The sequence below is a fragment of the Kryptolebias marmoratus genome, linkage group LG3 (genome assembly GCF_001649575.2).
Source record: "Kryptolebias marmoratus isolate JLee-2015 linkage group LG3, ASM164957v2, whole genome shotgun sequence".
Lineage (NCBI taxonomy): Eukaryota > Metazoa > Chordata > Actinopteri > Cyprinodontiformes > Rivulidae > Kryptolebias > Kryptolebias marmoratus.
The window spans coordinates 4,801,155-4,823,685 of record NC_051432.1 but is presented as its reverse complement, the minus strand read 5'-3'; the positions used below and the strand labels follow the sequence as shown (position 1 = coordinate 4,823,685).

General features: G+C 38.4%; 1 long non-coding RNA gene across 1 annotated transcript; it reads left to right on the top strand.

Moving 5' to 3' along the window:
* The first annotated feature begins 604 nt into the window (after window positions 1-604).
* Window positions 605-1,064, top strand: LOC112451341. The gene is made up of 2 exons (XR_003040148.2): window positions 605-902; window positions 999-1,064. It is a non-coding gene; the product is annotated as an uncharacterized LOC112451341 (long non-coding RNA).
* Window positions 1,065-22,531: the final 21,467 nt, after the last annotated feature.

The following is a 22,531-nucleotide window of genomic DNA, read 5'->3' as shown; positions in this document are numbered from 1 at the left end:
GTCTGCCTATTCTCCTCTGACCTCTGATAGAAGTCTTTTTTGTCCACCCAAATGCCGCTCACTGGATATTTTATCTTGAGAATCTCAACCATTCTCTGTAAACCCTAGAGATGGTTGTGTGTAAAAATTTCAGTAGATCAGCAATTGGTGAAATTCTCAGACTACCTTGTCTGGCACCAACAACCACAAGTTGTCTTCACCAATTCTGCATGCCATAAGGGATTATGTTGCTGCCATGTGACTGGCCGATTAGCTATATGTGTAAACAAGCTATTGAACAAGTGTACCTAATAAAGTGGCCAGTGAGTGTATAATGTAGTAGTTCATGTACATCATGACAGAATTTGCCAACTGGCAAATATACTATAAAATGAAAAAGTCCTATTGTTCGGTATTATTCATCCAATTTGAAAAGTACACAATGTCCTATGGGCCATATGTCAAATAAAAAGTTTGATATACTCCAAAACTGAAAATGTATCTCTTTTGTTAACAAATAATTCAAAAAACAAAGAAAAAAAAAGACTAAGGAGTGTTTATGTAGGGATCTGGAGTTTTAGCCCCGCCTTGGGGCGGCTCCTCCAGCCTTTCCCTTCACAGGTGATCCAGATCCAGCTAATGAGAACTGCTACTACTTAAGCCTTCAGCTGAGACCAGACCTTCGCTGGAGCATCAAACCTACTGGGTTAGATTCTCAGCCACAGTCTCTAACCTAAATTGGTTATTTTGTTGACTACGTTCTCTATGTACCTTGACCGCAGGTTCTTCGCCACGATACGGGACTACGGATACTTACCTGGGACCTCTGGAAACTCACCTGGACAGGATACTGGATTGTTTCCCTCTGGATCACCTTTTCTCCTCCGACATCTCCTCCACGTTGCTGAACACCTCCTGGACCTGTAANAGCAAAGAGACATGCACTAAGCCACCTAGCAGCGCTCGGCTGATATTAGGATTGTACCCGAGACTCNCCCTGTCCCTTTTTGCTCCNGCAGATCATTCCACGATTCCTCTCACTGTATATATTCAGGACACTTGTAAATAAACTGCACTTACCTTCAGCTGTTGTCTCTGTGTCTGGTTTTGGTCTCGTTCATGGACAAATTACCTTGCGTTCTTGACAGTTTACTTACCAAAATTTCTACATAGACTTGGTGCAAAATATAAAAAGAAAACACACCTGAACTAACATCTCTTAATGTGAAAATACAAAATGAATTAAATATTGAATACTCACAGATAGTTTCTCAAGTAAGTGAATGGTAGTAAGTTGTATGTGGCAAATTTGTGTGGGAAATGTCTTCCTTCACTATCTTGGTAGTTAGTAAAGAGCAATTTAATAAAACTTGTACCCTCTTCTTTATATGAGAGTTGTGACTGACCATGATTACTGTATTTTTTTTGTATGGTTTATCTAAAAGTTAACACCTTTGTCACTTTTATGACAATGATAAAATTAATAAAAAGGCATGATAACTAATCAGCTGAACCAATAAATAAGCTGTTTTCTTAGGACAATAATTAATATCTTACAATGTAAACAACAGATTCCTGTACTCTTCACTCTTTGGCTCATTGTGTGTGGACGATAAACCTGGCCCTGTAAATCTGAAGAGTATCTTGTGTTCAGGTTCCTACATTTGATGTTACTGATTTCAAAGTACCTCTTTTTTTCTAATTTTGAAGCAGACCCTCTTATTCAGACAAACAGCAATATGGAGTCTCTTTGTCAGGACCGTGCCGTATTTAGTGGACAGCCACTGGCTCACTTCAAACAAGCCAGGTGGAGGTTTCCCAAGGAATAACACTTAAAGGAACGGCAGAGAAAGAAGAAAAGAAGAGAGCCTATGGCTTTCAGGAAAGCCTCCCATTAAGTCAAGTCTCAGAGTGCCAGAGAGGAATCAGTTTCTGCTGAGCTGTGACACAAGTTTGTTTTAACACAAAAGGAAAAACTGACCTCATACTTCTGATCTGTGATTATTCACAAAACAACAAAAAACACGATGCTGTGATTTATTTCACACTCTAGCATGTTTATACTGTGTCTGCATGGTTTTATCCCAAGTGTTCCCATTTTCTCTTATGCTCCAAACTTATTCATGTTTTATAAAATACATTTATGAAATCACAGTTGTGAGTCTGATTGTGTATGACTGTCCATCTCCTATTTGTCAGTGTAGTCAATAGAGGAAGCTTAACAGGATTAAGACCCTCAGGAGCCACTGGGTGGTGTTGCTCAAGGGCCAAACTTCAGTTCCGGGTCAACATGATAAACTTTACTTGTGAAATCTACTAGATGATTATCACCATGAAGTCTGTCAAAAACAAAAAAAGCAGTTTGTCTGATCAGTTAGAATCCTCTCAGTAAGCTGAGTACCAATATTTTATTTACAACTCACTTAAAGCAAAAGTCACTTGAATTATTTCAAGGCACAGTTTGTATTCCGACTCTGGTGTTATTAAGGCTCAGAGAAAACTACCCAAACAGACAACTTATTGTCTTATACTGACATATAACAGTGTGACAGGCCAGGAGGTGACACCACTGCCATCTCAAGGTAAAGAGAGTTCAAATAACTGAAAATATGTATGATTAACACCTTTGCACAGAAGATCAAAACCATAGATCCATTTAACTTACAGCAGCACATCACACCACACTGATGCAATGCACTATGGACCACTTTGACTGACGCCATCAGTAAGCGAACACAGAATGTCCCTCCGCTGTGATGGAAGACAAACAAAGAGTGTTAAGAGAAGAATGACTTTATCTGCAATATTCAATAATTTACTGAGTGTGATGGCTTGGAAACAGGAAAAAAAGTGACACAAGTGTGATAATCATGTCTGTTTACTTCATGCTCTGCCTTGCCTTGCCACAGTTCTATCATGCTCATTCTAATCACCCTTCCCTGATTGTCTCTCCCACACCTGGTCCACACCCTATATATTCTCTTCCTCTTCTCTCCTCCAGTGCCAGATTATCGAAAGCCAAATGGGAGTAGTTTTCCAGCGATTCATGATTGACTTCCTGTGCCTTGCCCCTGTCGTATTACTGCTGGAGGACTGATAACTGGACAACGACCCCTGCCTGTATCTTGGACCTGGACTGTTCGCCTGCCCCACTGGACATGTTCATCGTTCTCTGCTTTCCCTGTACCGACCTTCGCCTGCCTGACCATGAGCAAGTTTCTGTCTCTGCAACTTACCTGCTGTGTCTGCTGAGCCAAGCCTCTGCTCTGTTTCTCCTGGTGGTCATCCCCCTCCCGTTATTCCACTGGGCCTCTCGCCATCCAGTACTCCTGGTGTTGCTACCAGTGAACCTGATCCTGAGTATAGCATTCTCTCCGCTAACCAATAAAACTATGTTAATGTTTCACTCCTGTGTTATGGCTGAATTACCGAATCCTCCTAGTGAATCTTGTCAACAAGAACTCAAGTCATGTAAAAGTCTCCAGTTACTACGTTTCCAGTTGGGGGCAGGAAACAGGCGTTGTAGTGGTGTAGTGACAGACAAGGTTGGTACTGTAAACAGTTTAATGAAATAACATTTTGATTTGTCTGATAACCAAAAATACTTCAAACAGTAGACTCATTCATTGTAACACTGTAAATTACACTTATTTACACTCACTGTTTATTTTGACTTTCAGTGCCAATGAAAATGCTGTGAAGAATACATTGACAAATATTTTAAAAACTTACTTTATCAGTAGTTAAAAAGTGTTCAGGTGAACATATCTCCAATAAAGCTAACTTGTCTCAATATATCTTATCAGTTAGAAAAAAACACATTACTGGATTTTTTTTTTTAATAGAAATTTTTAATTTACTTTTTATGGCCTCCTATTCTTAGAATTTTTTTTTCTAGTTTCTAATAAAATCATTTTACCAAAGGCCATCAAAATAGCAAAAAAAAATCTTTATGAAAATTCAAATAGCTGCTTACACTTCTCCTTAAAACACATTACAGAGGAAAACACAAAACATAAAATCAATCAAATAAATTCAGACAGACTCGGTAGCTGTGAAAACTACAGAGGAGTTTGTCCGAGTCTGAGTTATGGAAACTCTCAGGACTGGTTAGAGTGAAACTCTTTTCTGTGTGTTTTTTATTCGTATTTTCATCAGAGAGAAGCACTGATGAAACAGATGTGATTAAACAGCTTCTGTGGAGAGTGGGGACTCTCAGTGAACAGTCTAATTACAGTCCAAGGTTTCTTTTACCTTTAAGTTTAAACAACTTTTTTCCTCTCAACTCAAATGTAGGATTCAAACTTCATGTTCGCTCAAAATGCACAAAACACCATGTGAACTCTGCATTTACCGTATTTTCCGGTCTATAAGGCGCACTTTAAAGCCTTCATTTTTCTCACAAAATGACAGTGCACCTTATAATCCGGAGCGCCTTATACATGTAGGAAGTCGTATTTTTTTATTACAACTTTGATAAACTACAAAGCCGCACCGCTTGCAGCATTAGGCCCCCACATACTCAGGCGTACTGTGCATACTCCGTGAGCTGCGTGGACTCCGGGCGGACTGTCCGCAGACGGTTGAGACTTCATACTTGAGCGTACAGATTGCCTAAAATTCTCCTGTGACAAATTTTAGTCATGGCGTCACCGGACGAAGAAGAAAAGGTTGCTTGCCTCTTAGCTTTAAAAAAAAAAAAAAAAAAAAAGGAAAAGAAGCTGCCTTTAGCCCTGTTTCTTCACCACCAGAGAGCAGCAGTCGTGCTGGCGCCAATTCTCAACTAAGAGTGGTTGATGTCGCACACAAAACAGTTCGATGTGAACACCGTTTCTCCCCGGGCAGTTTATTGTGCGACATCAAGTACGTGTATGCGGTCATAAAAATTGATCTTTGCACGGACTTGTTTGGCAGATGTCCGCTTCGAGTCCGCGTTGAGTCCGCCTAGAGTAGCTACGCACGGACCCGAGTATGTCAGGGCCTTCAAGTCGGCGCAGTATTCTCCGAAAAGACGGGGCTGTTTTGTTTCGCTTAATGTGCCTTATAGCACGGTGCACATTATATTTTTTCCGCAACCTATATGCGGAAAAAGTGGTGCTTTTAAAAAGAACAAGATCATTTGTGTTGAAACTTGAGATTTGCTATTTTATCTGAAAACCTGCAGGTGAACATTTTGTAGTATCAGCTGACTGGTCTGCTTTATTGTTTTGGGACATCAGACTACAGAGGAAATACAGATAATAAAGAGCTGACACAACCTTTTATGTGTTTGGAAACTTCAGGGTGATTAGTTCCTGGTAGAAAAACAATACCCAATGTGTATTTATTTGTTTATTTAAGTTTTTGTTTGCAGCAATTTGGTTTGAAGCAAACTCTGGTGGAATTGTAATGGATTCACTTTAAATAATTGGAAACTTGTGAAAATGTCTTTAGTAAAAAAGCTAATACAAAAATGCAGAAGATGCTTTTTGTTTTTTTCTTATGATCTTTGAGCACTTTGGGGTTGGATAAAGTTCTCTTGTTGAAATAAATTGACTTTGATCCACATCCAAAGTTGTTTTTGCATAGAACCAGATACACTTGTTTGTTGTGTCAAGTCGTAATAGGTATACATTAGGTATAATCTAATAAATAATTGTTAAAAAAAAGGCGAAAATGTACAATTTTGGATGAAATTCTGAATATAAAGTAAACAATATTTAGCAGAAGGTAAAAGCTGTTATTTATCATAGAAAATGCAGATGACATTTATTTTCTATCACTTAAATCCTAAAAACTGAGCATTTGAAACAATGATCTGTGAGACTGCATCAATCTCATTATCCACCATAAATTTACTCTGCATTTTATCAGTAATAAAGCTCTTCGGTAATTTGAAGTTTCTTGATGACAAATGCCAGTGTTGTTATCTGATCACTCTGAAGGTATTTTGATAATTGAGTTTCTCCCATTGAAGGATTTCACTGTTTGTTTGTGGGGGACTTTGTTTCTGGTGTTTCGGTGACGAGTCGGAGCATGTGGCTGACAGCTCTGAGGTGCCCTTCGGTGCTGCTGTCACCGCTTTGACTGGCAGGCCTGCGCAACACAAGTAACCTGGGATTAAAGTTAGCCAAGCGTAAACAAACACTGACATCTTAAAGAACAACAAAGCACAGGGTAGAGTCTTCTGACCTGCTTCGAGCATCAGGGATGGTATTTTACTGCGGCACCAGGTGAGAGTGTAAAACTAAAATCTGCTGAATCTAATCAAAATGATTCACTTGTTCCTCAAACAGATGGCTGAAAATGAACAAAAATGTTTAGGTTTGGATAGGTGGGAAAAACAATTGGTTGTGCCAACAATTCTGGTCAAGTTTAGTGTGAGACACTATACAAAATGGGGTGAATTTACTTGAAAGCACAGATTTGTAAAGGACACATCCTCACAAGTATTTCAGTTTGTGAAAAGATCACACGGTCCTAAAGTTAAAGAAAGCTCTCACATAAATATAATTAACATAGATTTCCTTGAAGCAATGTGTATTGCCTGCAGTCTAGCATGCCAAACTCTTTATTGAAGATATAATAAAGCTCAAACCAAGCGATGGGGATGACTTTCAGCTATTAACTCATCAAATTTTGCTCAATATCTGTAAAACACTTACATGATCACTGGTATTTGAAGTCATAAGGTGATAAAAAAAAAAAAAAAAACACCAATACACTTTTTAATGATAATAACTGATCCATTCGATGTATGTGAACGAAACACCATGACAGTTTTACATGAAAACCCCTGTAAGAGAAAATAAATTTAAACATCTACTTGCTGTTAGACAACCATTTAAACATTTCAACCATTTTGAGCTAAAAAAATTAGAAAATGCTGTTTGAGTTGATGTTATTTTTCATACGGAGATTGATGCTCCACAGAGGATAAACTCTGCCCACATTAGGAATACATTTCCATGGTCCTCCCAACAGCACTGTTTTGTTTTATTTAATACTTTTATCCATCAATGTCAGCTCAAAACATTTATGGGTTTTGAAGTTTTATTTAATTTATCACAACGACTATTTCTGTCAGGAGGTGGGATGACGGAGGCGAACCCAGAGTGCAGACTCATATTAAAAAGAAACTGATTTATTAAACTAAAGAATCAACAAAACAAAAAACTGACGTGGCAGCAAAGAAATAGACACATAAACTAAATCAAAAAACTAAGACGGGAACAGAAATACAAACTGAAGCAGTGAGCAGGAACAGGGTCAGACATGGGAACAAGCAGAATGGGAACACTCACTACAAACGACAATGTACCAGCGGTGTATGGAAGGAAATGACCGGGTTTTGAACACTGAAGATGACGAGGTAAGTGGAAACAGGGGACATGATTACAAAGTAGGGACAGGTATAGATGGGCGTGGCAGGGAAAACGAGAGGGAGACTGAGGAGGAGTAAATGAAAGATGAACATGAGACAAAACAAAAAACACACACAACCAGATAACAGAATAAAAATAAAACAAAAACAAAACAAAGAAAACCCAAATCCCCACAATTTCACTTTGCCAAGCTGATCACTGTAATACATTCTCCTAATCTCAGAGTTGTCTGTCTCAAATATTGCCACATCACTGGGTAAAATGGTAATATTCACCAGTCACCTTTCATGCCAGAGTTTTAAACTAAGACAGTTAAAGCTGTGTTTGGGCAAACCATGAAAATAACGTCATGTAACGATAAAATTACCTCCCACAATACTGTAAGATGACACACTCAAAGTATGTACTGTCAATGACCTTCAGCTATTACCACAAAAAAATGACCTCAATATTGTCATAAGGCGTGGAGACAGAGGTGAACCCAGAGCGCAGTCTCATGTTTTTAAAATAAAACTAATTTATTAAAGTAAAATGTAACCAAAACAAAAGGCTGACGTGGCAGCAGAAACTAACAATAACAAAATCCAGAACGAAGACAAGGCAATGAACAAAGAGAACAAGCATGACAAAACGGAATGACCCAGTGGTGTGTGAGAGAAAATGACCAGGTTATATGCACAGGGGATAATTATGGGAAGTGGGCACAGGTGAGTGATTACAATGACTTACAGGTGGAGATGGGCGTGGCAGATAATCAGGGGCAAAAGAGTGACTGGGGAGGAGTGAATAGTGACAGCAAACATGAACAGGAAAAACTAAACTGAAACAAGACAATAATCAAAACAACAAAATGAAAATACCAAAACTATGACAAATATTTGTAAAACCAATTACTAGTATAAGGTCGCTTAGCTGTGGTGGCAAATTTGAATGGAGTTAATGTCAAACCATGAGTTGTACTTTATATATGCAACTAATGATTATTTTCTGAGAGATTTTATTAAAATTCATCCAGTGTTTCATTTTGCTAACAGACAGAGACAAGCACACAGACACAGGGAGACACATTACTGCCCACCTTTCACTGAAAGAGTGAGGCATTCAGTGACCATTATCTTAGTTTTGTAAACAGATTAATAACAAATGTTTGTTCACCTCAATACAAGTTGTAATCCCTGAAATAAAATACATTAATTTTCTGTACCAGCAAGACCCTGTTCAGGGTCTCCAACAGACAAGAGAAAGGTGGAAAACACCTTAGACAGGTAATCATTCCATCACAGGGTTAAGATAGAAATACATAAGCAAAAAATAAATAAAAAGACCACTGTTCACACTCACACCTTAGGTTGCTCAAATATTAATAACAAAAAGCTTAATTGTTGGGATGGATGGATGGATGGATGGATGGATGGATGGATGGATGGATGGATGGATGGATGGATGGATGGATGGAAAAAAGCACAGAAACATGATAGGGATCATGCAAATTGCCCGTAAATCTGATAGCACTTGTCTTATTCTCAAATGTAACAAGGGATATGTTCTAATCTTATTTATTTAGGAGCTTAGGAGCTCACAATGAGAGGCATTATTCTAACCAAGGCAGCATCCTTATCATTACCTAAGAGGGAAGGCGATTAGTAGCAAATTATAAAATAAAGATTTAAGTTCTAAGAGTCAGAGATTTCATCTAGATGAATTCTCAGGTATATTGAATCAGTTTGTGAAAGTCGAGTGACATCTAGTCTTTACTGGGAAAAGCCATTGTTGACACAGAAAGAAGCTCTTTAAGCTGGGTATTGTAAAATAAAAAATCCTGCAGCTTTAGGCCCTATTTGCACTGGATGAGGAGCAGTTACAACATAAAATATCCGTCAGCTCGTGAATGGTTTCTGCAGGGTCTTGATAAGGTTTTCAGGTGCACATCAAGATCGGGGCCAACCAAGGTGACAGTGTATCCATGACTTGGGTCCCATGCAGACTACTGAGGCTTGGTCTTGGAGCACGACTGGCCATGCCAGTCCATTAATATTTTTTATGAAAATGAGGTGACGAAAAATTAATGTTGAATTGTTTCATTAGACTGGACTCATAAGACACACCCACCTAATGAAACAATTCAACATTAGTTTTTCATCGCTCTGTCTCTAGACATCGAAGATATTGAGCAAAAACTTAAAATTTTTCATAAGAATTTTAATTAAAAAATATGAAATGCTTTAAAATCAGATACAATTAGGTGTGTCTTATTTGTCCCGTCTAATGAAACAAGTCAACATTAACTCGGTCAGAAGTTCTCATGACATGGAGGTTATTAATTTTTATTTAAGTGTCAGTGGTTTAGTAATTTGTTGATGGACCCGAAGTGTCCATCAACACATGAAGTGAACTACCGTGTTTAAGAGGCAGAAGACACAGAGGTTTTGTTTTGTATTTTTTTGTTTGTTTGTTTTTTTGTAATTTAATTAGAAAGACATGGACAAGAAAGACACTGGGACAAACAGCTGAGGGACACCTTTGAGTCCGAGTCCCCCTGGGGGTTTGGTGCACTTCAGTTTTGTGGAGTAAATTTGCATTTTTTTCTTACTTGCTGTTGTTTTTAGTCTTTGCAGTATGTTTCTTTTGTTGCATTTTTTTTTCTGTGTTTTGGAGTTTGTGTCATTCATGTGTCTGTGGCGTTTAACCGTTTGGAGTTTGCTTCGCAATTTGCTGTTCGTTTTGCCGGTTTGTTGCACGTTTGCATCTGTTGGCCACCGTAGAACAGGGCATTGATCAAGACTCATGAAACACCAAGTTTTCAAAGTCCTCTCACTTTTCTACAGTACTTTCGCTCATGGTTCCTCTCTTTTTTTATTGAACTGTTACAAATAAATTAGGATCAGAGGTCAAAACACAGGTTAAGCATCAACACTGTTGAAAACACCAGCTGTTTCAAAACATTTTAATATTCCTACGTTGCAGTTTCTGTAGTGTGACTGGAATGCTGCTTAATACGGTACTTGGTCATTTTATCATTTCCAATTTTGTAATTGATTAGATATTTTGTCTCGGATATGTGGATAAACACTCCTATTGTACATTTTCTGGTGAGGCTGTTCTTTTTAGAACAGAAATCTTTAAATATTTAGTGTAAATGATATTTTAGGATTCGCTTAAGTTATAGAAAAATTAAAGGTTTTAGTTTAGGTCAAAGATCTTCTGCAGGGAAATTATTATAAAACAAGTTAATGATTTTTGAAGTCATAGAAGCACAACTGCATCTGTAAGTCTCTCTGTGTGTATGTGTCTTGGTGTGTGTGTGTGGGGGGGTTATTGTGGTGACTAATTAAAGTAAAGAGAGATCAACTGGGTGAAACATCAGTGTCCCTCCACACATTCCCTCCTTTGTCATCTTTAAAGTGGTCGTAGGGGTGTTAATAATTTGACACCCCCCCCCCCCCCCGTAAAGTGTCTCTTAAGTGATGGGGAGGTGGGGGTTGTTTGAAGACTGACCCTCCCCACTTGTTTCTTGTGCACCCCGTCCTCCTCCTCCTCCCCTACCCCTTCTTCTCATTCTCCTTGTCCTGTTGTCTTCTTATTCTATCCTCTTTCATGCTCCGCAGCCTCAGCTCCTCCTTTTCAGTCTGCTCTCCTCAGCCGTCGACTCTTACAGGACAAACAGACTGGAACTGTTGCTCTTCTCTTTCATCTGGGGCTGTAGGGGGTGGAGGGGGTTTTGGAGAGGTTGAGAGATGCCTCCTTCCTTTCAGTCTACTTTGTTTTTCTTCCGTCTTTTTATTGTTTCTTCCTTTAATTTTTGTTCCTTCTTTTCTCATTTTTTCTTCCTTCTCTAATTCCTTTGTTTGTTCCTTCCTTTTTTCTTTCTTTCTTTCCTTTTTCCTTCATTGCTCCATTCCTTGTTTTCTGAATTCATATTAATTTGATGGTTCCTTTCTTCCTTTTTCTGTTTGTTCATTTCTTTTTTCTATTCTTCCTCCCTTAATAATTCATTTGTTCCTTCCTTTCTTCCTTGTTTCCTATTTGTTTGTTTGTTCCTTCATTCCTCCCTTTTTCTTTCTTCTTTTCATTGTTCCAAATTCTCTTTCTCAAAATGCAGCCATGTTGCCATGTTTCCCTCATTTTTCAATTTTCTACCTGCTCATCTATTTCTTTTATCAATTTGGTTAAAAGAAAAAGTATCTGCCATTATATACTGCATTTGTACAGAAGTTATGAAAACTTCAACTCTTGTTAAGTAGTTAATAGTGTGTTGAATTTAGCTTAACTTAGTTATTAGCATCAGAAATGTGCTGCGGTTGAATGACTCCAAATCACAAACAGCTTTAAACAAATATTATTAAAATACTGACGATAAAGTTCTTATTGAGTATAATTTATTAAATCTGATATCTTCTTTATTTTACATTTTCGTTTTAAACCTTTTTATTAGGTTTATGGGAACTTTTTCTAGAACTTTCCTGAAAGAAAGAGATTTTTTCTCTCTTGTTTTTCCCCCCCACCCCCTTACCCCCNCACACCCCCTCCAAAACACCACCTTCTGTACTTTCTTCTCAGGCAGTTCTATATTTCCTCAGCTTGGAGAGGCTGCCGGCGGCAGAGCGGCAGCAGTCGGGTCTCTGGCTGCCAAAAGTGGAATTAAGTCAGTTGCCAGACTGGATAAGAAATTGGATTCTCTTCCTTTTCTGTTATCCTCCTGGACCAGATTCTGTTGGGCGTGGAGGAGGAGGGGTTGGGGTTAGTGCTGATGGAGTAGGTTAGGGTGGGGGTGCACAGGTGGTACTGTGGGTTTAGATCTCTGCCAGGTTGCTGTCACCTCCCTGGGCCCACATCTTACCCCCGTGCTCTGTGTTTGGGCAGCAGCTGCAGCCAGCCAGGGTCTGGAGAGTCAGACACTCCAGCTTATGTGTCTTCATGGGAAGCAGCACCTGGTCAGGACCCCACCCTGCTGGGCTGTAACACTGCTGACTTCTATCATTAGAGGCTTTAGAGTTTCATCACAAGTCTCCTAGCAACCTCAGCTGGCACCAGGATGAAGGAGCAGCAGAAAGGTTGCTGCGTGTAAATAATGCTCTGTTTGCTCTGTGAAATCAAAAGGATTTTATTTTTCTTTTGCATGTTGTGATGTTACAACTTAAGAAGACTAAAGCCTGTGTCTCACTGGGCTGCGACTGTTGGGGACAAATTGTAAACAGAATTCATTCAAAATGTTTGAGAGCGTTCTTAATTTCTTTGAGTGATGTGCAAAGCCTTAATGTTTTTTTTCGCTGGAATTTTGAACATATTAAAAAAATGTGCAATAAAATTTATCTCAAAGTAGTAACAGAGACATTGTGGGGGTCTGGAATTGTTGCTCTTCTTAGTTTAGTTTCCATAATTCAAGAGTGCTAGAGCTGCATTTTTTGCCAATATGGATACAAATTCTAGGCAAATTTTGGCACAAATTTTACCAAGAGTTTGCACAAATGTGTCATTCAGTGTGACTCCAACTTAAAGTTAGTGTATTTTCTCAAAGTTTTGCATCACAGATCAGTGAGATACTACCCAAAGTCCAGGGCCTTTAGTCTGCCACATGTAGGTAACAATGAAAATGAAACTACTGGATATTTAACACAATTTTTTTGTGTCTCAGCTGTGAGACAAACCTTTGGAATCTTTTTTTGGCCAACCAACCCTACATATTGACCCATAAGGATGTCCCATAAATCACTGCGTCTTTAGGAGGCAGGAGGTGGTTAACAAGCCTTGAATCCTCCTTAGGAGGTAGGACAGGGAGTGTTCGGTGAGATTATCTGTAGCTTTCTTATCTCCTGTCTTTTCTCCTCAGAGATATGTTTACAGAACTAAACAGGACCATGTGAATATGGCAATTTTATCATTTTTGTAAGTTTAGGCAATAAAATACTTGCTTTAGGTTAATACTGGATTCAGGTAATTCACCACAAAAGTAGTGTCAGAGAATTGTTCAGGAAGTTAAAGAGATCCAATTCAAATCCAGCTACATATACTCCAATCAAGTCCATTTCTGTCCAATGCGATTTAATTAAAAACCACTCCAACATAATCAAATTCACATTTAGATATACTGTACATACATACTGTCCACTCAAATCCAATTAAAATAAAAAAATCAGTTGAATACAAGTACACTACTTTATACAGGCAGATAGATAATCAATCCAGAAATATTTAAAGCAATGTTGTGTTTTTTAGAAACAAATGTTAGATGTTTTGATCAAATTATGTACATAAATGGATGGATGGATGGATGGATGGATATGTTCAGTGGAGATATTTAAACTAAATATTTGAAACTAAAACACCATAGTATTTGAGCAGTGTAAATAAGAAGCTAGCAAAAGAGTGTAAGATGAGGACCACACTGCAGGCTAAAGTGACCCATATCTGATAGTCTGAATGTGACAAATCAGATTTTTTCTAATTCAACCTAGATCACTCTCAGATGTAAAAATAAATCAGATACATATCCAATCGGTTTCAAAGAGACCGCACTCTGAACGGTCATGTTGCATTTTTTTCGACTTTCACATCATTAAATTAGGGCTACACAGATTGATCCAGATATTGATATTGTCAAGAGGCATGGAGAAGGAGGCGAACCCGGAGTGCAGACTCATCTCAAGGAACACTAATTTATTAACGTAAAAATAACACAAAATCAAAAGGGCTGACGTGGCAGCAAACAAAAACTAATGGAACGACAAGGCAAAGAACATGAACGTGACATGAACAGGGAAACGAGCAATGAATCAGCAGGGTAGTGATGAAATTGACCGGGTTTAAAACACTGAGGATAATCAGGTGAAGTGGGCACAGGTGAGTAACGAGGATTGAAGACAGGTGGAGATGGGCGTGACAGGAAAGCAGGAGCAGACTGAGGGCAAGTGGGTAATGTGAAACAAAGACAGGAACAGAACCAAAACTAAGAACAAACTCAAAAAATACTACAAATCATGACAAATATACAATCATCATGAAGTTTAAAGCTCAGAAATCCACAAGTCTGGTTACAGAACTGAAGTCCAATTGCTTCATCCTTTTCTTTACTTTACTTTAGATTTCCATGTTCTGGGTGAGTGAGAATCTACGATGCTAACATTGGTGTCGGATCATATCAATACTATCGTGATGAGATCAATACTTGAGTTTGTTCCTGTTCCAGAAGTGCAATTCTGCTGGAAGCGGCAAGATTAAATGTAAACACAGGACAAAACAAGCAAGCCAGACAATAATTTTGTCGACTCTGTTTTCACAACAACTTTGGAACTGATCCACACATACTAACACGAGTAGCATCCATATTACTTCTGTGTACACAGCATGCTGGGTGTGGCTTCACGTCTTCTTCTGTGCACGTGGGTCGCTTCAGGACCACAGACTGCTCACACTGGAGTCTGATGATGGTCGCATTTAAATTATAATGTGAACAGCCATGCAATTAAAATTGGGTCTGAGCAAAAACTCAGCTGAAGAGAATTGTTAAAGCTGCCTGCAATGGCTCATTGGTCACCATGGTAGCCACACACCTGTGTTTGTCACTCCCTGACAGCACTCTTGCAGACAAAAATGGAGTAAAAACTAAAGACCTAACATTCTTGAAGGAATACATACTGCTTGGCGCTTTTCATGACAGAGTTTTAATTCCCATATTGTACATATTGTAAGATAGCTATAGATAGAGTTTGTGTTGAGGATGATTCTCATCTGCTCGCACCTAAACTTTATCTTGTTATCTGTAATTTTGAGTAAGTTGTAGCCATTTTTGTGTTGGCAAAGGTGGATTATCTATAGTGGTCATCTTGAAATGGTTTGAATCCAAATGTAAATCAGTTGTAGGTATTCATCCAAGCATGGCTTTCTGACTGTTTCATTCATATTTGTCCAGTGTTACATGAGATATTTTGCTGACAGACAGGGTTGATGCCAATAGTTAAAACAAAAGTTTTAGGCAAAGTTATGCACAATATGTAGTACTTGGAGTGTGTGTTGGGGAGAACTCTCAGCTACTAACAACAAATTTTACCACAATATCTGTAAAATTGACTGAGTTATCACCATTTTTGTGTTTCTAAGGTCAGCTAGCTGTGGTGGCCATCTTGGGTTGACTTCAAAAGTTAATCAGTTTGTACAATTTAAAAGAAATACAAAAATCTGGCATTTCTTTTGTGAGCGGCTATAGCAGTATAAGTATTGCAAGTAATTGCAAAGGGTGAATAGAAGGCTAGAAAGTGAAATGGACCGTTGGACTTTGGATTATATCTCCTCCTTCAGTTTTTCATTATAAAACTAGTCTACATTGATTTGGAATTTAAATTCCCCAGTAATTGGCCCTATATTTTCCCAGCCTGGCACGGCTGTACTATCAGCAAGGGGTATGAATTAAGACCACATAGGGAACCAAATAACATTTTTAAAAGCTGGAAGACTTAAGTAGAAAATTGGCTTAGCATGCAGATAGCAAAGTCAACAATGGGAACATATATCCCAGCTTGGAGTGATTGAAGTCCCTGTCTTTCTGATGAACAAAGTGTTTGATTTTCACCATGGCTCTTACATAAACTGCTAACTTGATTTCACACCCCGGATCTGAGGTTGACAACAAACACTTTAATTAGAGGAAGATGATGCAGAGGAAGGACGGGAGGAAAGGTGATAGACGGTAACAAATCCCCGGCACACTCCAGACAGCCTAAATACACAGCCAGCAAAGCAAAATATAATTTTTTTCGGCCTACTTTTCATATCTTATTATTTTTCTTTTCATTCTGTGGCTTAAAATTGTGAATATTTTTGCATAGTTTAAAGTCCGGGTGCTATCGCACCCAAACCTACGCTGTTCATTTGCATCATCGAGGGTTTATACAGAAGGTATGTGGGGCTAGAGGAGATGGGTGTTTGCCTAAATTAGGCATTTGTGGTTAAGAGTTGGACCAGACCGTGTGGCCATTATCCTGACTTGTAGCCTCTGTGGAGCCGCAGCCTGTGCGGCATCTTGTAGCCTTTGAACTGGGCTCCTCCACACTTTAAGATTACCCTTTTCAGAGCGTCTCCATTCTCTGAGTTGTTGTTTTTACTCTGATAGAAGAGAAGAAAGAGAAAGGGAATGAAAAAAGAGCTGAACAAAAAGCACAAACCCCTTGAACTTAATCCTATGGACATTATTAAGCAGCTGGACAGATCACCAAAAGTGATAAACGCTATCCAATAAACGTGCCAATCATGGCCTCCACCTTTTCTACAACCCCAGCGAAACAAATGCCTTCTCTGCTCTCAGTTTGGGTTGTATTGGTCAGCAAATAATCAAAGCACTTTTTTTCTCCTCAGGAGGAGATTAGAAAGGCAAAGCTAAGCCTGCTGGAGCAGACACTAGCAGGGAGGCCAGGGGGTCTCCTTATCAGGGCTGTTCTGTTGGATGCAGCTCTGCAACAGGACAGATTGCTTTCAGTGTCGCTCATCTACCGGGAGGAACAAAGAAGCACCATAATGCTCGGCTCTGATGGGAAACAGAAGCATCCAAAAGATGCCTTTATGTATTCATTATGAGGAGCAGAGAGATCATACATGCCTCTGCCCCCTCCATCGTCTTTCTTTCTTTCTTTCTTTCTTCTTTTCATCCATACATCTGGCCTCCATTAAACGGGGTTAATTTATTTTTTCTCACCTGCTCACTTCAGTTGTGACGCTGAAGGATTTATACACAATTAAATCAACGACTGTGAGGGTGCGTGTACACAGAATCTATATTATTGCTGACATGTCACAATTCATAGCTTATAAGTTAAAAAGTTTAACATTTTAATTTCAACCAGTTTTATATTTTTTCAACCATATTTAAAAAGTAAAACACATTTTAATTCCTTTGTCATTGTGAATGTGAACTGGGTCTAAACTGACCTACCTGGTAAAAATAAAATAAAATACAATAATAATAATAATCAACTATCATTGCCAGTTTGTGTTAAAAGAGCTAAGATGCTGTAGCCATGGCATGGCTAAAAAGTGTTATGAAAGTCAAGATTAAACTTATTTATAAAGAACATGCAGAACATTAAAAAGCTTAATAAATAATAAAAGCTTATCAAAAATACTTCAGTGTCAAAGAAAATTTACAGCTAAGAAAGTTGAAGATCCAGTGAACAAGAGTAAAAATGGAGCACAAGATAGATGGTCAATTTCAGTGATACAATAGATCTTATTCAAGCTGAAAGCCAAAAAGAAAAAGATGAAGAATAGTTTTAGTGTGTCTATAGACTAAGCAGTATACAGTAGAGGTTTCCTAGATTTTGGAAAGCTGCTAAAAAGGATTTTAATTGATCTCATTTTACATTATTTTAAATGATTTGAGAAGTTTATGTAACATTTAGAAAGACTGAATCTTTCTGTTGCTTGTCTTGTGTTACAACAAACCACTCACATAGCATCTGACAAATTACAAAATCGGGTTGTGCTTGATGGCCAGAATGGCAGAACAGAACTACTCCTCCTGCACAACCAGTGCTGTGACATAAGTTTTGGCACAAGCCATTGTACACGAGGTTGAGAACAGTAAGAAGAAATTAAAGGCCTTTTCACAAAACAGTTCTAACTACAAAAACAGGCCTCTCCTTCAGCTATATGCAGCAGTATAATCTGACATGTCCTGGGTCCATGTGGGCTTTAACAAATAAAGCATACAGAAACCCTTTACCCAAAAATACAAGAGCAGAAACAGATTATAAGAACTGACAGTTCAATAAAGAAAAAGCTATTGAGGTAGCAAAACAAAAACAACCCTAAAGATCACGGTGGAGAGCCAGAAGCAACTAGAAATAGGCAACACTCAAATCTGACAATGTGGTGAAGACAGCAGGGGAGGGAAGATTACTAAGCAGGAATAGCTGGTTTGATTAGCAGATATAAAGCAGGTATGAATAATACTGAGGACCCAAGGGAGCTGAGGGAAACAATGATGAATGACACAGAAAATAAAGTGAACAGCAGAACGCAAGGAATCTCTGAAAAAATAAGGAAGACATAGCTAAATTAATATAAATGCAGTTACAAGACAAACAAACAAAAAAAAAAAAAAAAGAAAAACTGAATCATTAAAACTGGATAAGGAAACATGTTGCCCAGAATGTAGATGGTGTTTGCTTGTTGTTGTTTTTTTTCTCTGCTCCTGGTGGAAGGCGGACGTGTTTTTTTCTCTGTCTCTTTCTCTCTGTCTCCTGACCCCTATCATATAATCAAAGACAATGGCCTCTGTGACGTGATTCATGGACTTCTCTACAAACACACACACACTCATACAACACACACCACACCATCTCCCACCGTCTCTACAATCACACACACACATTTTCCACTGTCTCTGCCTCGTCTCTGTCACCCCACTCGCACTCCCTCCCTCCCTTCCTTCACTACCTTAGTTTAGTTATCTTAGCAATTCTTATGGTGGCTGTCAGCAGGCCTTTAATACTATTAGTTAGCCTCTTGATACCTTCAGTTTAGCATTATCATGTTTCAGTTTATGTTAGCTTATTTAGCCTTCTTGTACATTTAGTTTAGTTTTGTTTATTTTAGCTCATATTTTAGATATTGTTAGATTGTTAGATTCCTGATTGTTGTTTAGTTCAGTTTTAACTTTATCATGATTTCATTTAGATTATCTTAGCTACTATTTTGACTGTCTTAGCTCATGTTTAGATATGTTTAGTTTCATGATTTTATTTAGATTATCTTATATTTCATTTAGATTATACATGATTGATGTTTTTATTTCTGTATTTGATTTTGATGTTTTTATCTGTATTTGATTCTGTACATGATTGTTGTTTCTGTGTTGTAAAGCACTTTGAATCGCCTTGTTGCTGAAAAGTGCTATATAAATAAATTTCACTTCACTTCACTTCACTTTGCTGAGTTTTGGCAATTTCTTTGACCAAGTATTAAGAATGCAGTGGGCTCCCCTTTACTCATATTAGGACCACAATGATTGTGAGTATTAATGTGACTTCCATAGTGAGGTTGCAGTGGTTTATAATAATAGTGGCAGAGTATCCAAGTCCTTGGTGAAGCGTGAAGCAAGATGCGGGGGCTTTTATGTGCCAGGCGGTTTGGTTGTTGAGACTTTGAAGCAAGACTAGACTACAACAGTGGCTGTGACAACTACATGGAAACAACCCAGACTTGATACCTGTAACTGCATCCTGATGCAGTTTGAGAAAGTGGAAGAATAAAGAGCATAATAAAGATGCAGGAGAGCAACTGGCTGATGCACAAAATAACAGGCAAGAACCTATTTGGTAAGTGTTCGGAGTATAGCATCATCATGACTGCCTTCACACTAATGGAGGTTTTAAAAGTTTGTTACGATCCAGACATGTTCAATAGGTTGTAGAGAGTGTAGCCGTGTCAACGCCCGGTGTGAAGGGTTAGGGGTAGGGTGATGGCTTGTCACATTTGTACCTGAAAGTTAAAAAAATCTGGAACATCACCCAAAAATCAGAATTCTGACTTTGTAATAGTTGCAGGAAAACCTTTTATTTTCACTTCTGTTAGTTTGTTTCCTAGTAATGCAGTGACACACACACACACAGCTACAGTGTTTGAATGCACAGAATGGAGAGTAATCCATGGATATGGACTTGTTTAGCTAACAGTAATTAGCATGTTTTCTGATTACAAACAATATCAAATCCTACCAGCAACAGGTACACAATAAAGTTTGACATCATTGCCAGATCTGAATTCCAACTTTCAAAGTAAATTGAATGCAGCATTAGAGTGGAGTGCTGCCTCTACCCCCAATTTTACACATACTAGTTAACTCAGCTCTGTAACTACATTCTTTATTGGCCCAGAGGCATAACAGCCATAAATTGACTTCAGCTCCTCATCCCACCTAGGTCCCATCCACCAGGGTAGGAAAAACTGTCTCAGGTCAATCTTAAAAGTGTTTTAAATGTAGCCTGTGGTGTGCTGTAAAACAGGAAGAGCAGGCAGACAGAGTCTGCAAGCAGGTTTGTTTGTACAGGCGTCTGGATGACGGAACTAAACTCAAAAATGTACAGTCATTCTAAATGTTACAAAACTTTTTGTAAAAGTCACACAGCATCACTTTGTACCTTCGTACAATAGAGTTATTGTTTTCTTTCTGCTGCTCCAACCTGTAGGGGTTGTCACAGCAAGTGAACAAACTCACACAAAAGATTTGGTGTTATCCACCAGATGCCCTTCCTGGAATAACCTGGGCTTGACCTGCAGCCTCCTCAGGACTACAAGACTCCTCATCCCACCTAACCACTGAGCCACTGAAGCCCACCACCATATAAAGTGCATGACAGTAACCCATCCAGGTGGTGACAAATGCATGGATTACTGTCTTCAAGTGTTTTCTTGGAAGGATGGGTTTTACTTTAGCAAGCTGACTCAAATGATAAAAACTCCTTTTAACGATTGCCCTGATCTGGGTGTCTAATGATCTGAGTCTGGTAGTCAGCAGGTGACAAAGCACCACTGTCTTTATCCAGGTTTTCGAATTGACAGATTTTTAACCAAAGAGCAACTCAATGTGACACTCCTGCAGTAACTTAAAAATGCAGACAGGAGTGTTTGGTTTTGCAACATTTCTTTAGGTAATCTTAAACGAGTTTCCGCATAGGTTTTTCCAACAGGTGACTTGAATAAAAGGAAAGTTGGAAAGGTAAAAAGAAAGGTAAACAGGCATCCTTCCACCTATTAGAATGAAGCCTCCATATGCAATACAAAGTTTCCACTCTTTAAACTCATTCACTCCTGTATAATCTGTTGGGTTTCAGATTTCATGTCTTCATGTTTGTACAGTTCGTACAGAAAGCTGTTACAAGGATTCTTTGTAAACAGCAGCACTTTGAATGCTTTCCCTGATGGCCATGTTGCTGCTCCACCGATATGTAACCCCAATTAGTACCACACCAAGTCCAAGTTTTAAATTTCACCTCTTCTTCTGGCATTTGCTTATCTTTCTCTTGTTATCTCTGATTTCTTCGTGTCACTCTTTCAACACACTCCTTTCTCTTTGTGTGTTTTAGATCCACGGGGGATTTGAGGCTCATTTTATGAACAGCATAAAGGCAACATAAAGGACTGAGGAGCCCGAGGGGGCGATGTGGAGTTTGGCGGACAGAGCGGCGCCAAGACCCACCAGCAGCATACAGCTTCACTGCAAACCGAAACATATGACACTAGTATTCTTGGATTGAAGCTGCTGATACTGAGTCTTTTGTAAGAAATGTAGCAGCTATTCATTATTTCCTGTCCTTTCGAAAACTATTATTTTTTTGTTGATGGCATTTATGAATACTGGCAGAAGAAATACAGTTTAGCTGATTATACTTCAGTGACACAGCAAAGCAGGCTGGCAGAAAAGATTTTCTTTATTTCCGACATAGTTGGTGAAGGGATTCTGGAAAAAAAGATTTAGCCTGTAAAAATTTTAAACATGCATTACTGTTATGAGGCAAAAACAAAAGTCCAATCATTCCCAGAAGAAAATTAGATTTTATCCTTTTAGTTTTTAGTTTTTAATACTTAATCAACTAGAAGTACTCGGAAAGCGCAAACCTCGCTAAGACCATATGTTCATTAAAATATTGTAGGCTCCTGACTGTGATTTGGATCACCATCTAAATTTAATCGCTTGTTTTTTGACAACTCCAATATTTCCTGAAATTTTTTATCAAAATCTGTTAATTATTTTTTAAGCAGTCTTGCTAACTGATAGACAGAGAGCTGGGCATACAGATGGACAAACCAACCAACGCTACCAAAAACATAACCTCCTCCTCCTTTTGGAATAATAAAGCATCCTTGATACTGTTTGTTTCTTATACTTATGTTTCAGAAGCAACGTTTGATTTGCCACTTCTCCCTCAGACTTGGATAAATCTAAATAAAAACCCTACATTAAAACATGCATCTCCATAGAAAATAGCATGCTATGACTTTTGGTAACAGTACATCATACAACATAGTAGAAATTCACAAAAAAAAAAAAAAAAAAACTTCCAAAAGTTTCCACATAGACATTAATTGGATTTTGTCACAATGAGTGAAAAAATCCAGCCGTCTTTGGATCTCTGTAGTTCAGACTTACTTCAGAATAAGTATGACCTTGTCAAAATACATTAAGCAATAGAGACTTAAGT